Raw genomic sequence first — 17953 nt, forward strand, 5'->3', positions numbered from 1 at the left:
AGCCCTCCTGTCTAACAAGTCTTCACTTTATTTGAGAGGCCGTAGAATCAGAACAGCTGGATTTTAAACCTTGTTTCAGCATCTATTAGCCATGTGACCCTGGGCCAAATGTTTAACCTCTGAGCCTCAGTTCCTCATCAGTGAAATAGATTATGTACTTAAGTGATAGGACTTTTATGAAAATTTGCAAACCACTTAGAAGAGCGGCTGGCACATTAAGCATTATATAAAATGCTATTATTTAATTAATTAACTGTTTATTCAATTAAAAGTCCCAAGCTCACCTTACCCAGACATGAAAATTATTGAAACATCTGTTATTAAACAATCTTCAATAAAGGAATTTAAGAGTTGGTAAGAAAAAAACAGGATTGGGGAACCAACCTATGAAAACTGTTATTAAAAAAGAGCAAAAAGAAAGAATACATTTGCATTCAGTGAAATAAGACAATAATAATGGGATACTAAGAGGATAGAATGGTATGCTAAATTGACTACCAACCATATTTTCTACATTTTAAAATGAGCAATAATGTTTTTTTCTAAAATTGATTTCTATATATCCACCCACCATCTTTCAACTAGAAATATTTCAAGTTCTCCCTCTCTGACCTTTACAACAAAACCTTTGTGGTTCTGGTTTTTTGCTTTGTTATTAAGGAGCACTTCCCCCCACCCCTGCCATGCTTAGTCCTCCATCCAGATGTTGACAACCTTCTCAAAATTTTGTGTGTTGAGCCTCTAGGATTCTCTTCATGATGTGGAGTTACTTGCAATTCCATGTCTGCATATTCAAAGCATCTCTTACTCCTACTCTTTTAGGCAAAGTTAATTACCACTACAGCCCAAGGCCAGAAACCATCCTTCTCCCAACTCCCAGAAAAGGAGATTTCTTCCTGGGAATACCATGAAAGGGGCTGGAACTAGTGCCTCTAACCACCTGGGGGAAAGCACAAGGATATTTGTTTAAATGGGAGTGGATACAATTATTATCTTCTTTTTATAGATGAGTCAACTGAGATTACTTAAATAACTTGTTTCTCCTTCCATCTGACTCTGGGTAGTGAACACACAATGCAGTGTATAGAGGATGTATTAAGGAAATGTACACTTGAAACATACATAATTTTACTAACCAATGTAACCCCAATTAATTTAATAGTAAAAAAAACTTGTTTAAGATTATAAAATTAGTAAATGACAGGGCTGGGATTAAAACATTGACAGGTTGCCACCAAAGCCTATGTTGTTTTATACAAAGAGGGATGAGAAACCATTGGGCCTGTATGATATTGTGCTTTGAGAACATGCACTCAGTACCTACAAAGGGGAAGGGAGAGTTGGGAGCAGAGAAATTGTTGTCTAGCATACACTGTGTGCTAAGCATTGTTTATAAGTTTAAATAACTTATTTCTTTGCTTATAGAACTATTACACGATCATCATTAAAAAAAACTTGGGTAATGCAGAAAAACATCAAGAAGAATACAGTACAACAACTCACAACTCAGAGATAACCACAGTTGACATTTTTCTCCTCAGTCTTTTGGCTATTAACAGATCGATATCTGGAATGACACGACAGAGTTCATACGATACATGCAGTTTGAATACTGCTTTTTCCATTTAACATTATGTCTTATGCACTGTTCTAGCTAGAATTTGAATAATTACTTGAAATTTTTAGAAATTATTATTTGGCCTGGTTCATTCTTTTACTGAGAAAAGGCTTGATTTAACTAAAGGTACATAAAAATGCCAAGTTACAAGTTTTTATAAAAAATGTATTACAGAAAGGGAGCGGGTAAAAGAAAGCTTTGAATATGTATTTAAATTCAAAGCTTTCTTTTATATATATAGCACATGCTCCCTATAGGTAGCAGTTTTCTTGTAGGAGGCTTCCTGGAGACACAGCAAGGAGCTTGATATGGGGGAAAGGTTCAAAGTGAGTAGATGCCTGACATTTGACCTGTTTTCTGGAAGCGAGTCCCAGGAGGGCCTTAGTAGACTCCATATCAGAGGTCAGTCTTGAGTTTGGATTTGTTCTGGAATGACCTGGGGCTTCTTTCTTGTCCTCTAGTATCATCTGGTCAATGCAGTGCTAAGTTAGCTTCCTCTCTGGACCAGGCAGTCTGCTAGGCACGATAATGACATTAACATTGCTTTGTTTTCATACAATTACAAATCCCACAGGGGAGAAAAGCTGTAAACTGGTATTTGTTGGCTTAGCTGTGTAATTAAGTACAATGGTGGGAAATGCCACCTATGAAAGAAAAGTGGAAGGTGTCCTGAGTCTTGGAGGCAGGAGCTGGTGGAGAGTGGGTAGTTGGGGAATGTTTCCTGAGGAAGGAGGTTGAGGAGGGCCTGTCCAGGAGAGGTGCAAGTAAGGAGAGAATTGAGGTAGAGCAAGGAGAATGTGCCATTTTCCCCGGGAAGATGGAAGTTTGGAGTTTGGGGAAAACAGAGAGGCCAGGTTTCCCCAAAACCTGGAGCATAGTGGTAAGTGATTTGAAGTGAGTCTAGAAAAATATGATAGTCTATCCTATTCTGTAACTTTTGATTACTACCACAATAGAATATAATAAATGTCCGCCAAGTGTTGAAACATCCAAGTCACACATGCAATTGAAATATAAGTGGGCCTAGAAAGAAACAATTTTAATTGTGAGGGAAGGAAATAACAATAAATAAAAATGTCTGGAATGAAATAGAAGTGATTGTAAACTCAAGGTAAATTCAAAGCACAGTTTCCTTTATTTCAACTTCCAGTGTTTATTCAGAGGATCATAGGAATATACTCATAAGATTAATGCTCCCTCCTTAAAAAATTTAAAAAAAACCACCATTTTTTAATTCTAGAACAGAAGAAGCTAATGCTGACATTTTTATTCTGAATGAATCGCCAACATTTTATTCACTAGTTTCACTAAAGAGCTGGAAGCTCACTGAGGTTTCTGAATTAAATTACCTTTCAGAACCATTTAAAATTCTTCCATTCTATTAATTCAGCAGACAATCAAGTTGTTCACTTGTTGACTTTTATCCACCTGCACTCAATCAAATCAACTATCAAAGAGAGATACCTATTAGTTGTTAATTTCATATGTTAGATAGCAATCCTAGAACTCCTGTTTATATCTATTTGATAACCTTCTAATCTTTGCCACAGTCTCACTAACAGCCGCATTAACTAGTCTGCCATCTATCTTGATTAACAACATCGGAACTCGGGAAAGATGCCCAGCAGCTGATAAGCCGCACAGTCCAAACTTCTAACAGTGCCTGTAGTATGGAAAATGGGTTTCTACCACCATTCTCATCAACCTTAAAGTTGTCTTTAAATCACAATTATGCAAATTATCATTTTAAGCAAATGAGAAAAGCTGGTTTTAGTGTATGCACTCCTAGGAACAATTGGTAAGACAGAATGTTTTGCAACGTTTTTACTCTATATTTTGTGTTCTCCAGGTTTGGGTTTTTAGAAGTTGGTTTTGCCTTATATTGAATTACAAGTGTGCTGTTGTTTCTAGATCAGATAAATTCAGTAAATATTTATTAATTTTGGGCAACTAGCATTTCCTGCATACATAAAAGACAGAAAATACAGCTCCCCATAACACAAAGTTTTATATTTGATATCACAGAAACTGGATTTCTCTAATAAGTGGAATTATATTGGCTCTCATAAAAGAAAGAGAAGGAGAGAGAGAAAGAGTGAGAGATAAGTGTTTGCTCCACATGGTATCTTCCAGATTATTCTTGATGCGATTCTTTCAAGGTCTATTTATACCATTCTTTATGCATTTTCACTGCTGAAATGTTAAGGACACTTGACACATCATCCACATAGATTTTAACACCTGGCCCCTAGCCCTTGTCTCCATGCCATTCTCAGGAAGTCCTTGGTAACTTTCATATCTACCTTGCTGATACTTCTACTACCATGGCTTCATGGTTTCATGCTTTTAAAGCTTCCACCGACCTTATTCTTCATCCCACTCCAGATATTTATGTATGTTCCATGTATGCCATGGAACTTGATTGGAACCATGCCATCCCCAATACTGTACTCTGATAAGTTCTTTCAACCTTCTCGGAATCTTTATTGGTCCACCTGCTCCCTCAGGTGGCTTGTGGGAAGGCAGCATCAACAAGAGGTTGTGGGAGAAGAATATAGGATGAATGATTCCTGTTGTGAGAAATCCCTTGAAACACCCAGAATAAACTGTGTGGCATTGAGAGAGGGTATTTGAATTCTTATATTAGCTCATGAAAGTTTTACACTAGACCATTTTAGACACTAATGTGATAAAATCTGATTTAAATAAAATGTAAATTCATTATCTCAGGATGATGGGCCATAAAGACAACTACATTTCTTTTTTAACTCCCATATCTGTGCAAATGACTCCCCGATTCATTTATGAAGCCAAGGTCACTCTCCTGATGTTCCAACACTGAATTTCCAAAGACTTGTTGGGCATCTCCAAATGCATCTCCCCAAGAACCTTCAAGCTCAGCATACCCCGATTTGCTTTCATCATCAATCCTCTTACCCTAGCACCATCTGAAATTTCATTATCCATTAATGGTACTACCATTCTCTAAGACATCCTGGTTTCCTATTTTGCTCCTCCACTTCCAATTCATTACCAATTCCTGGCCGTTCTTTTCCTTGAAATTTCTCTTGTTTTTTATTTTTTATTATTTTTCTGTTCTCAAATCCACTTTCCCAATTCAACTCCTCATTATATCTCATTCTGAGAACTGCAGTACACTTTTACTTAGAATGTTACTCCTCAAATACATCCTACCCATAACCGTTGATTATTTACTTTCATAAAGCTACTTTAGTACAGTTATTCCTGCTCAACATTTTTCAGTGGTTCACATTTTCATTGAAGTTCAGACCCTTTAATCTGACATTCTGGTCCTTCACAATCTGCCCAAACTTTCCTTTCAATTTTGTTTTCTTCTCATATAGCTTTTTCATATAGCGTTCTCTACCCGTTGCCTTGAGTTTTACATTTCATGCCTTTGCTCATGAAGTTTCTTCTGCCTCTAATTTCTGTCATCTACAAATTTCTTGATTGCCAAAATAATTTTTAAAGTCTATTCAAGTCCTTCCTTCCTTCCTTCCTTCCTTCCTTCCTTCCTTCCTTCCTTCCTTCCTTCCTTCCTTCCTTCCTTCCTATGAATAGATGCATTCATGGACACCTGTTACGATCCAAAAGGTCATGCAGTCTTGCCATAAAGTATTTCATAGTCCAGGAGAAATGATCAGTAGGCACAAGCAAATAAATATGGGAACAGAGAGAAGGAGAATATAATCCAGTTTTATTAGGAGGTGATGGGGGAGCAGAGATTGAAGACTAAATCACAGGAGAATTTTTGGAGGAAGTTGCAGCTATGCTGAACCTTAAGGTATGACAGAGAATTATTCAGAAGGAGAAATTTAGTAGAGAAGGATTTCTTTAAAAATTTTAGAGCTAGCATGAGCATAGGCTAGCTGAAAAAAAAAGAGTTGTTGGTTGAAACCAGGAGGTAGGTGTTTCTTGAGCTCAAAGGATGGGGAAGGGAACCTCAGAAGATGAGATCAGAGAGCTGGGCAGGTTTGGGGAGGAACTGCTTGCTGCACCATGTTTAAAACTTTAGAATATGTCTTGTACTTGTAGATGATAGAACCATGAATGGATTTAAGCAGGGGAGCGAAATGGCTAGATTTGCATTTTAGATAGACCAAGCAGGAAGCTATGTTAAGAATGGATTTGAGAAAGAAAAGTCCACAGCCAGTGTCGGTAGATGGAAGATATTAGCACAATCTATTGGGGAGAAAGAATTAAAAAAAAAAGAGGAAATAAAAAAAAACTTAGTAGTTAATATTGGTATCATTCTATTAATTGCTGAAGACAGAGTCAATGATGACTTCCAGATTTCTAGTTTGCATAATTGGCTGGGTAGTGGTGCTCCAAAATGAGATTTAAAAAATAATAATGCATGAGAAACAGGCTAGGTAGAAGTGAGAGGGAAAAATTAAAGATAAATTTGAATGGCCTCATCTTCTCATCAAGTGAAGGTGAATGAAGTTAGATAATACACAAGGTACATTGCATTGTCCAAATAGAGCTTTAGAATTGAGGCAGGTCCAAATAGAGCTTTAGAGTTGAGATTAAGTAGCACCCAGGTGTTATATGCATGGACTGTATCTGTAGCAATCAAGTGTACCTTGGAAGGAAACCTTAAGGAATAGATGGAGGAATAGAAACTGAGGAAGTAGATAGGGAGGAAATAATTGAAGAGAAAAAAAATCAGAAACATATGTTTCCCTTGATTGTAATGTCCCTTTTTTCTTTGAGTTCCCAAAGAATTTTATATTTTTTTTTGGTGGGGTGGGGGGGAATAGGAGGTTTCTTCTATCTCCTTTAATTCTGTAAAATGTCCCAATCTGGTCAGATTAAAGGAAATTTATTGGACTGTTTACTAGTGGATAGATTTACTATTGCAAATTGATGTACTCTTGTGCCAAGATCTCTTTCTTCTTCTTCCCATTGACTTTAAGGCATGAAATCGGTAAGCTGTACCAAGGCTCTCTTGAAAGGCTCGCTTGCTCCTCTTTTCTTACAAATTCCTAAATTCTCATCACTTCTGGTGAGTAGTTGGAGAATTAAGATGGGACATGGTAGCCTTGTATGGGCTTTGACCATCAGATACATTCTCCAAACCAGCCTTACTAGAGAACCCTGCATTGGAGTATTGGGCCCTAGATGAGCTAATTCTAAAGTGATAATGTGCCCATCCATCTATGTCCTTTGTGTGTATTGTTTCCTCTGTCTTGAGAGACAGAAGAAATTGTGGGGTAAAGGTAGGATTCAGGCATTCCTAACTTTCCTTCTCCACTTCAACACTCCTTTGGCACTGTTACTTAATATCTTATGTTTTTATATATTTATATTTTATACGTAACTATATCATATGTATGTTTTATGGTTTGGTTACTTCTGCCTATCTCCTATCCCTTCTCTTGTACCCTAGGCTCTTTAAAATTCCATTCTGACAGTCACTACAGGCATTTTTATTTTTTAATAAAGAACTAGATCTTTAGATAGTTTGAAGGATTATGTCAACCTGCATTATTCTAAGTTGAAGGTGACAAAAATGACGTATTGGAAACATGGATTGATAACATTTTGTATGATGACTACAAATTGTGATTTGAAGTAAGGATTATAGACAAAACCACAATTTGTGATAGTATTATATACACTTTATCCTAATAATTCAGGGCCTCATGCAATGCTTTATAGTCGTATTATTATGATACCTTTTCCTCCCCAACAGTATACGTGGCTTTCCTACAGTCATTTCAGTAGATGCTAACAATATTATGGTATTTTGGGAATCTATAGTTCAGTGAGAATAGGGAAAGATTTCATGCTTTTGATATTGATTGGGTGCACAAGGATGAAAAAGCTCAAGTGTCAGTGGGAAATATGGAATGTGCTTCTTTCTTTTAAAATGTGTGCTGAGAACCTGCAATGAGGAAGTGCCTCTGTACTGCAGCTCCTTTTAGATGTCATTTTGTCAATGCCTAATTTTTCCCATTAGTTCACTTTGAGAATCCTGCTTTCCTGGCTTATTGGTATATGAGGGACATCTTGGTGCCTTTATTTTAGTATTTGCTCGGAGGGCTTTTCCCCATGGTAAGGGATTCACTTAGATGTGTGTGTGTGTGTGTGTGTGTGTGTGTGTGTTTATGCAATAAGCTAAATTTTTAAGACATGAACAGGTACAAATGATTTACATTTGCTTAAAAAATGAATTTAAATCATTGGCACTGTGAGCCTAAAACTAAGTGTTAATTCTCTTAACTCTGGAATTAATATAGCTGACTACCTGATTTCAATTCTTTTGCAATTGAATATTTATAAGTGATATTTTTTGGTCATAGAGTAGTTCTAATTTTTAATTTTTTAATTTATTTATTTATTTTTTAAGTTTATTGGGGTGAAAATTGTTAGTAAAGTTACATAGGTTTCAGGTGTACAATTCTGTAATACATCATCTATATATCACATTGTGTGTTCCACCCAGAGTCAGTTCTCCTTCCATCACCATATATTTGATCCCTTTTACCCTCATCTACCACTGCCCTCCCCACTTAGCCTCTGGTAACCACTAAACTATTTTGTGTGTCTACAGGTTTTTGTTTCTTCATTTGTTTGTCTTGTTCCTTTGTTGTTTTCAGTTTTATATCCCACGTATCAGTGAAATCATATGGTTCTCGGCGTTTTCTGTCTGGCTCATTTCGCTTAGCATAATAATCTCAAGATTCATCCATGTTGTTGCAAATGTTATTATTTCATCTTATGGCAGAATAGTATTCCATTTTGTATATACACCACATCTTCTTTATCCAATCATCTATCAAAAGACACTTTGGTTGTTTCCATGTCTTGGCCACTGTGAATAATGCTGCAATGAACATAGGAGCACATATATCTTTACGCATTAATGTTTTCAGATTTTTTGGGTAGATATTCAGGAGAGCAATTGCTACATCATATGATAATTGTATTAATTTTTTGAGGAACCTCAACACTGCCTTCCATAGCAGCTGCACCAATGTGCATTTCTACCAACAGTGTATGAGGGTTTCTTTTCCTCCACAGCCTCTCCAACACTTGCTATTATTTGTCTTATTGATGATAGCCATTCTAACTGGTGTGAGGTGATATCTCAGTGGTTTTTATTTGCATTTCTCTGATGATTAGTGATGTTGAGCATCTTTTCATATGTCTATTGGCCATTTGTATGTCCTCTTTGGAGAAATGTCTATTCAGGTCCTCTGCTGATTTTTTTAAATTGAATTGTTTTTTTGTTGTTGAGTTGTATGAGTTCCTTGTATATTTTGGATATTAGCCCCTTATCAGAGGCGTTGTTTGCAGATATGTTCTCCCATTTGGTTGGTTGCCTCTTTGTTTTGTTGATGGTTTCTTTTGCTGTGCAGAAGCTTTGTAGTTTGATATAGTCCCATTCATTTATTTTAGCTTTTACATCCCTTGCCTTTGAGGTCAAATTCACAAAATCCTCTTTGAACCCAAGGTCCATAAGTTTAGTACCTATGTTTTATTCTATGAAATTTATTGTTTTGGGTCTTATGTTTAGGTCTTTGATCCATTTTGAGTTCATTTTGGTACACAGTGACAGACAGCAGGCTAGTTTCATTCTTTTGCACATGGCTTTCCAATTCTCCCAGTACCATTTATTGAAGAGGCTGTCTTTTTTCCATTGTAAGCTTTTGGCTTATTTGTCGAAAATTATCTGTCAGTATTTATATGAGTTTATTTCTGGGTTCTCAATTCTATTCCACTGGTCTGTTTTTCTGCCAATACCATACTGTTGCCCTGTAGTACATGCTGAGGTTAGGAAGTATACCTCCAGCATTGTTCTTTTTTCTTAGGATTGCTTGTGCTATTTGGGGTCTTTTGTGGTTCCATACAAATTTGATGATTTTTTGTTCTATTTCTTTAAAAAATGCCATTGGGATTTTGATGGGGATTGCATTAAATCTGTGCATTGCTTTGGGTAATATGGCCATTTTAACTATGTTGATTCTTCCGATCCATGAACACGGAATGTCTTTCCATTTCTTTGTGTCTTCAATTTCTTTAAATAATGTCTTATAATTTTCAGTGTATAGGTTTTTTACATCTTTGATTAAATTTATTCCTAGCTATTTTATTCTTTTTTGTTGTAATTGCAAAATGAATTTATTTTTTTATTTCTTTCTGGGGTTTCATTGTTAGTATATAGGAATGCAATGGAATTCTGTATGTTGATTTTGTATCCGGCAACTTTACTGTATTCGTGTATTGTTTCTAATAGCTTTTTGGTGGAGTCTTTAGGGTTTTCTGTGTATAGCATCATGTCATCTGCAAAAAGTGACAATTTAACTTCTTCATTCCCAATTTGGATGAGTTTTATTTCTTTCTCTTGCCTGATTGCTCTGGCTAGGACTTCCAATACTATGTCGAAAAGCAGTGGTGATAGGGGACAGCCCTGTCGTGTTCCTGAATGTAGAGCAAAGGGCTTCTGTTTTTCACCATTAATCATGATATTAGCTGAGGGTTTGTCATATATGGCCTTTATTATTTTAAGATATTTTTCTTCTATACCCATTTTATTAAGTGTTTTAATCATAAATGGATGTTGTATTTTGTCAAATGCTTTTACTGCATCTATTGATATAATCATATGATTTTTGTCCTTTATTTTGTTTATGTGGTGTGTCACATTGATCAATTTGCATATGTTGAACCATCTTTGTGCCCCTGGGATGAACCCCACTTGGTCGTGATGTATAATCTTTTTAATGCATTGTTACATTCGATTAGCTAGAATTTAGTTTAGGATTTTTGCATCTGTATCCATCAGAGATATTGGCCTGTAATTTTCTTTTTCTTGTGTTATCCTTACCAGGTTTTGGTATCAGGGTAATGTTGGCCTCATAAAATGAGTTAGGGAGTATTGTTTCTTCTTCAATTTCTTGGAAGAGTTTGAGTAGTACAAGTATTATATCCTCTTTGAATGTTTGGTAGAATTAACTAGTGAAGCGACCTGGTCCTGGACTTTTGCTTTTGGGAAGGTTTCAGATAATTGATTCACTTTCCTCACTGTTGATTGGTCTATTTAGACTTTCCAATTCTTTGTGATTCAGGCTGGGAAGGCTGTATGTTTCTAAGAACATGTCCATTTTTTCTAGGTTATTGAATTTGGTGGCATATAGTCCTTCACACTATTCTTAGATGATCCTTTGTATTTCTGTGGCATCTGTGGTAACTTCCCCTCTTTCATTTCTGATTTTGTTTATTTGTGTCTTTTCTCTTTTTATCTTAGCCTAGCCAAGAGTTTGTCAATTTTATTAATCTTTTGAAAGAACCAGCTCTTTGTTGCATTAATTTTTTCTATTGTCTTTTTATTCTCTATTTCATTTAGTTCTGCTCTGAATTTTATTATTTCCTTCTTTCTGCTGATTTTGGGTTTCATTTGTTCTTCTTTGTCTGGTTCTTTAAGGTGTAACATGAGATTATTTATCTGGGATTTTTCTTCATTCTTGAGATAGTCCTGTAATGATATAAATTTCCCTATTAAAACTGCTTTTGCTGCATCCCAAAAATTTTGGTCGGATGTATTTTCATTCTCATTTGCTTCTATGTATCTTTTGATCTCTCCTCTTATTTCTTCTCAGACCCAGTAGATCTTTAAAAAGTATGTTGTTTAATCTCCACATATTTGTGGTTTTTCCTGCTTTCTTTTTGCAGTGGATCTCCAATTTCAAAGCCTTGTTATCAGAGAATATTCTTGGTATGATTTCAATCTTCTTAAATTTGCTGAGGCTAGATTTATGTCCCAATACATGATCTATCCTTGAGAATGTTCCGTGTACACGAGAAAGGAATGTATAGTCTGATGTTCTAGGATGAAGTGCTTTATAATGTCAATTCTGTCCATTTCATCTAATATGTCATTTAGGGCTGATATTTCTCTATTTTCTGTTTGGATGATTGATCCATAGCTGTCAATGATGTATTTAGGTCCCCTACTATAATTGTGTTTTGGTCAATTTCTCCCTTTAGTTCTGTTAGTAGTTGCTTTGCATATTTTGGTGCTCCCTGATTGGGGGTATAAATATTGATGACTGTTATGTCTTCTTGTTGTATAGTTCCCTTTATTATTATGAAATTACCATCTTTATCTCTTGTTACCTTTTTTATCCTGAAGTCTCTTTCATCTGATATCAGCATGGCTACACCTGCTTTTCTCTGAATACCATTTGCTTGGAATGTCAATGTCCACCCTTTCACTTTGAGTCTGCATTTGTCTTTATAGCTGAGATGTGTCTCTTGGAGGCATATGTTGGGTTTAGTTTTTTTTTTTTATCCAATCTGCTACTCTGTACCTTTTTATTGGTCAGTTCGGTCCATTTACATTTAGGATGAATGTTGATATATGAGGATTTCCTATCATTCTACCTTTGGTTTTCTGGTAGGATGGAATCTCCATTGTTTCTTTGCCTTTTTGTTGCTGTCTATTATTTCAGTGTGGTGGTATTCTTTGATTTTTCCCTCTGTTTCTTCTTTTTTTATGTACACACACACACACATACATATATATATATATATATATATATATATATATTTCAGTTCTGAATTGTTTTTGAGTGGTTATCATTAAGTTTATGTAAAAGAACGTTTCATATTTAGAGTATTCCATTTTCTTCAGCATGCTTCCTTTCTCCATTCCCTTGTGTCAGTTCACCTTTACCCTCTCCCCTTTTATGGTTTTGTTGTCACAAATTATACCTATTTATGCTGTGAGTTGATTTCTATGCTGCAGTAGCAAGTTGTCTTTTCCTCTCTTTTTTTAAGTGTTTTTCTTTTCTTCTTTACCCTGTATTTTATGTTTTAAGTGTGTAGTGTCTTATTTGGTGTAGGGTTTGGCATTTCCTGCTTCTGTCTGTCTGTTTGTAATACTACTCATGGTTTTGTATTCTTTTGCTTCTTTGTTTCAGGTAGAATAGCCTCCTTCAATATTTCTTGTAGTGCAGGTCATGTGTTAGAAAATTCCCTCAGCTTCTGTATGTTTGGAATGGTCTTTATTCCTCCTGCATATCTAAAGGATATCTTTGCTGGATGTATTATTCTTGGCTTATAATTTCTCTCTTTCAATCTTTTGAATATTTGATTCCCCTCCCTCCTGGCTTGTAGAGTTTCTGCTGTAAAATCTGATGATAATCTAATTGGCTTTCCTTTGTTCCCTGGCTGCCTTGAGGATTCTTTCTTTGTCGTTAATTTTTGACAGCTTCAATACAATGTGCCTTGGAGAAGGCCTGTTGGGATTGAGGTAATTAGGTGTTCTATTTGCTTCTTGGATTCAAGGATCCAGCTCTTTCCACAAGTTTGGGAAGTTCTCGTCGACTATTTCTTTGAATATGTTCTCTGTTCCTTCTCCCTTTCTTCTCCTTCTGGTATGCCCATTATTATTATTGCTTTTTCTGATAGAATCAGAAAGCTCTTTTAGAGTTCTTTCATTTCTTCTGGCTTTCTGGTTTCTCTCTTCTTCCATCTGTGTCATTTCCAGATTTCTATCTTTGATGTCACTGATTCTTTCCTCCATCTGGTCAGCTCTATTTACCTAAGCTGGCTATTTCATTCTTCATTTCTTTTATTGAGTTCTTAATCTCCAGAAATTCTATTTGGTTCTTTTTTAAAATGTCAATCTCTTTGGTAAAATGTTCACTTTGTTCTTTGATTTTGTTTCTGAGTTCATTAAACTGCCTGTCTGTGTTTTCTTGTGTCTTGTTGAGTTTTTTCAGAAATGCAATCTTGAATTTTCTGTCATAAGTCATATATTTCCATGTTTTTAAGTTCATTTCCTGGAAGCTTTTCATTTTCTTACTGAGCTGCCTTGTTACCTTGGTTATTCATGGCAATTGATGAATTATTATTTTTATTCCTAGGCATCTACAGAGTGGGTTCTACAACAGGCTGATAAGAAGAGGCCTTTTTTTTTTGCTTTCCAGTAGGTGTTGGTGGAATGCTTTTTTTCTCTTTGACTACAGCCTTTTATTCTCTCTCACACTATAGTGGTATATTTTCTCTGCACTGTTCCAGCTTCTCATACAATGGGGGTTTCCTGGAAGGTGGGCTTCTCCTCTGTGAGCAGGTCGCCTGGGTCACAGGGCACCAACTCCATTTGGGGATGTGGAGAGCTTCTGAAGTTCCAAAGCTCATTGGGCACCAGTTGCAGGGCTTGTGTGTTTCAGTGGCCCTGTTTACCCCATAGGGATCAGCCCAGATATGCAGGGGCAGGGGCAGGGTGGGTTGTAAGAGGTGGTTCTTCTGAGCAATGGCAGAGACCACCAGCACAGCCAGTCCTGCACCCAAAGCTTTCTCGCTTTTGCCAGAACTAGTTGGGTCACGAGTCTGTGGTTGTGGGGCTGCAGTTCTCAGAACTGCAAATATTCTGTTCTTTTGATCTGATACTGCTACCTTTCCACTTCTAGCACTGGGCAGGTGGAGGTGGGGCGAGCTCTGGGAGGATGGGGAGGAGGCAGCTAGGCTCCGTGCCTATGCCTTCCATCTAATGCTTGGCAGTGAGGGCTTGAACAGCCATTTTTACCCTTCTTCCCTCAGTCTTTGCTCTAAGGTCTCTCTCTCTCTGCTGTAAGCGTTGGGTTCAGCCATGTTATATGCTGATCCCTCAGGTGGGACTGTGGCTATAAGGGGAGCACTAGCAGTCCGAATTCTTCCCTCTCTCACCACTGCTGTAGCTCTGGAATGCAGGGGTCTCAGAGCTTGGAGCTCCAAGCTCCTGTCTGCATCCTGGGCCCACGTAGCCCACTTCTCCACTCTTCCCCTTCTCCTCCTCCCCCACTTGCCCAATTTACCCACCGTTAGATCATTTCAATTGCATGTCTCTTAGTCTTGCCTGTCTGCTGCACACGGAGTCCTTTGTGGAATTATAGCTGTTCAATTTGTTGTAAATTCCAGGAGAGATTTAAGAGGCTCGCCTCATGCCACCCTTTCTATGATGTAATCCCCCCAGTGATGTTTTTAATTTTTTGAGGAACTCCAATACTGTTTTTCATTGAGACTGCACCATTTACATACCTACCAACAGTATAAAAGCATTCCAATTTCTCCATATCCTCACTAACACTTGTCTTTTTTTTTTTTTTTTTTTTTTTAGTAGCAGCCATCCTGTAGCATTATCCATGAAAGCCAAGACATGGACACAACCTGATTATCCATTGACAGAGGAATGGATAAAAAAAATGTGGTATACATACAATAAAGTATAATATTCATCCTTTAAAAAGAAGGAAATTGTGCAATATGTGACAACATGGATGAACATTGAAGATATTATGTTAAGTGAGATAAACAGTTGTAGAAAGACAAATATTGCATCATTCCACCTATACAATGCATCCAACATAGTGGAATTCATAGAATCAAGGAGTTAAATGGTGGTTGCTGGACGTGGGGGAAGAGGAAACAGAGAGTTACTAATCAACTGGCATGAGGTTAAGCAGGATGAGTAAGCTCCAGCGATCTGCTTTCCAGCACTGTATCAATAATCAACAATCATGTATTATATACTTAAAACTTAAAAGGGTAGATCTCACGTTAACTGTTTTTAACATGAAAAAAAAAGGCAGTAATCCAAACTTTAGAATAACATTTAACTTTATCTTAATAAAATATTCCTTTGAGCTCTTAAAATTCTGCAAATGTCCCTGGTTCCTGTTAAATGTCTGGGAAATGGAGCCGTTGCGAGTGCTCAGTCCATTTTGTGAGGCATGGGTGATAACTTTAGAAAATTTAAGAGAGAAGGAGAGCTTTATCAATGAAGTTGGACGAAATATATTATATCATATCATCACCATCAGAGTCCTATTTTTCTGGAGTCACTCAGGTGTGGCCACAGAGCCAAGGCTTGGATATTGCTGTCTTGTTTTCGGCTCAAATGCTAGCAATCATGGAAGGCAAAAAAATAATTATTGTATTTTTGATGTTGATGATTCTGGTCTGGGGACCTGATCTGAAAACTAAATCTAGAAAGAACCTGGATGTTTCCATCCTTTTGATGACTGCCTTTTATCAACTCTCGCTTTTCCAAATTTCTTGGTGAAAGCATTTTTTCCTTAGTTAAAACCCAACATTTGAGTCTCTCTGTATCCTCTATACTGAACTGTTGTTTACTTCCCTCTTCACTCAGTGCAAATGGTAATAACTGCAATCTTCAGCTTTGAGGAGGGCAGATGGACTACTTCTCTTTTCTATGAGGCCCCTCCTGGAAACATTAAGTGGATCTTTCTTTTTTCCCTCTGCTTTAGTTGTTTAATTTGGCAAGTACCTTTTAATCTATTCTGTTCCTATGTTCAGAAGGCAGAAAAATTGAACACAATTACAGAAATTTTATTTTATACCTTTAGTAATTTTCCCCTCCATTCATATAAGTGTTCTAATTTATAATGAATATTCAACTGAGTCACATCAGCCTGAAGATTTGATTTCCATTAGAAAGGCTGGGTATATAAGGGTATTTCCTTATAAACTAGATTATTATTATCTATATGTTTATTATCTTCCCTAAGAACTCTGCCACTCTTTTTGTTGTATTTTATAGTTTATTGTTCTGTTGTATTTTATAATGCTCAAAAAATCAAATCAAATCAGGACTTTTCTTGCCTATACATATGGCATTTTGATAAATTAAAATCACAACCTTACTATTAGAAGTCTCATTTTTTACATTCATCCTATCCAGTAATAATGAGCCCATCTTTGTTATAATAATTGCATTCAATGTTTAACATTACAAAGCACTGAGAGAGCATTTCAAAGCTGACTCTCTTGATCTGACAGCCTTGCAAGGATCCTCTTAAACACAGCTTACTATAAAGAGGAAATACTTTCATTGCTAAGAGGAAATATGAAAGAAAGAAAATGAACATTTGTTGATCATGTAATATGAAACAGGCACTATGATAGGTATTTTTGGGGGTTATTTTTATAGTAACCTCATGAAATTGAAATTAGTGTACCCATCTTATAAACATAGCTCAGAGGTAAAGTACTTTGGTCAAAGACACATGATGAGAAGGTGGACAAGCTAGGATCCCGACTCAAATCTATGTGACTATGGAGCCCATGTACTTTCCTCAATGTATTTGCTGCCATCTAGCATCATGACAGTGTGAAAAACTTTGAACTAGGGAGAAGTTACCTAGATCTAAACCCATTTTACAGATGTGGATTCATGGGGAACTGGCTTCTGGGACACTGTCTCCCAATTTGTCAAGTGGGAATAAAATATCTCCCAAATTGGTTTTCAGAACTAAATAAAATTGTATATTTGGTAATCCTTTGTAAAAAATAGTTATGACCAACATGTATTCACTTGTATGGTAGGCATTCTATGAAATACTTTTAAAGCATCTATTAATTTAATCATTATAAAATCCCTATGTGCTTATTTTTAATCCCCATTTTTCATAAGGAAACTGAGGCACAGATAAACTAAGTAATTTGCCCAAGGTCACACAGTTAGCTAAGAGATGGAACCAGAATTTGAACCCAGGAAATCAATTTTTTCAGAATGCAAGCTATTAACCACCGCCCTATGTTGGGCTATAAAATGCAGGGATTAGTATAATAATTTCAGACTGTAAAATAAATATCAAAATAATACAAGATTTTTGGCAAGATCAGTGCCATCTACCAGTTTTGAGAAGTGGAGCTGGAACGGTTCAGCACCCTATCATTAAAAATATGCCATAGGAGTAATTTTATAGAAGGTCAATCTAGCCTATTACCACAGAAGGATGGAATCAGGATGGAACTGTGGTTCTACTCTGAGTCACTACCAATGCTTAGGCTATCTACTCTCACCTACTCTTCCCATGGAGGCTCTTGGTATCTTGATGACATGACCACTGAAGAAGGGCTTGAAGGATCCTAGTAGGGCAGCATTCTCTTAGAGATATAAGCATTATATATATATATATATATATATATATATATATATATATATATATATGCTTGTGATATAAGCATAAAAAGAGGGAACACTTATTGGAGATCTATGTTAACAAGGCCCAGAATTCAGGGTATACTTTTATGGCTTGTATGCCTCCACTCCCAACTCTGACCTCATAACTATGACAAGCATGAATTCTCTACAAACACTCTTGTCTTCTGGGCCTGGATGTGGCTTTAAAATATCTAAACACTGCTCTGGGATATCACTACTAATTTTTGCTCTAGTCTTTATTAATTTCTTTTTTCTACTTGTTTTAGATTTTGTTTGCTCTTCTTTTTCAAATTGTCTTAAGGTAAAAGTTTGTGTTAGTAATCTGAGATCTTTTCTTCTTCTTTTTTTTTTTT

Source organism: Hipposideros armiger, unplaced genomic scaffold (genome assembly GCF_001890085.2).
Source record: "Hipposideros armiger isolate ML-2016 unplaced genomic scaffold, ASM189008v1 scaffold_412, whole genome shotgun sequence".
NCBI classification, from domain to species: Eukaryota; Metazoa; Chordata; class Mammalia; order Chiroptera; family Hipposideridae; genus Hipposideros; species Hipposideros armiger.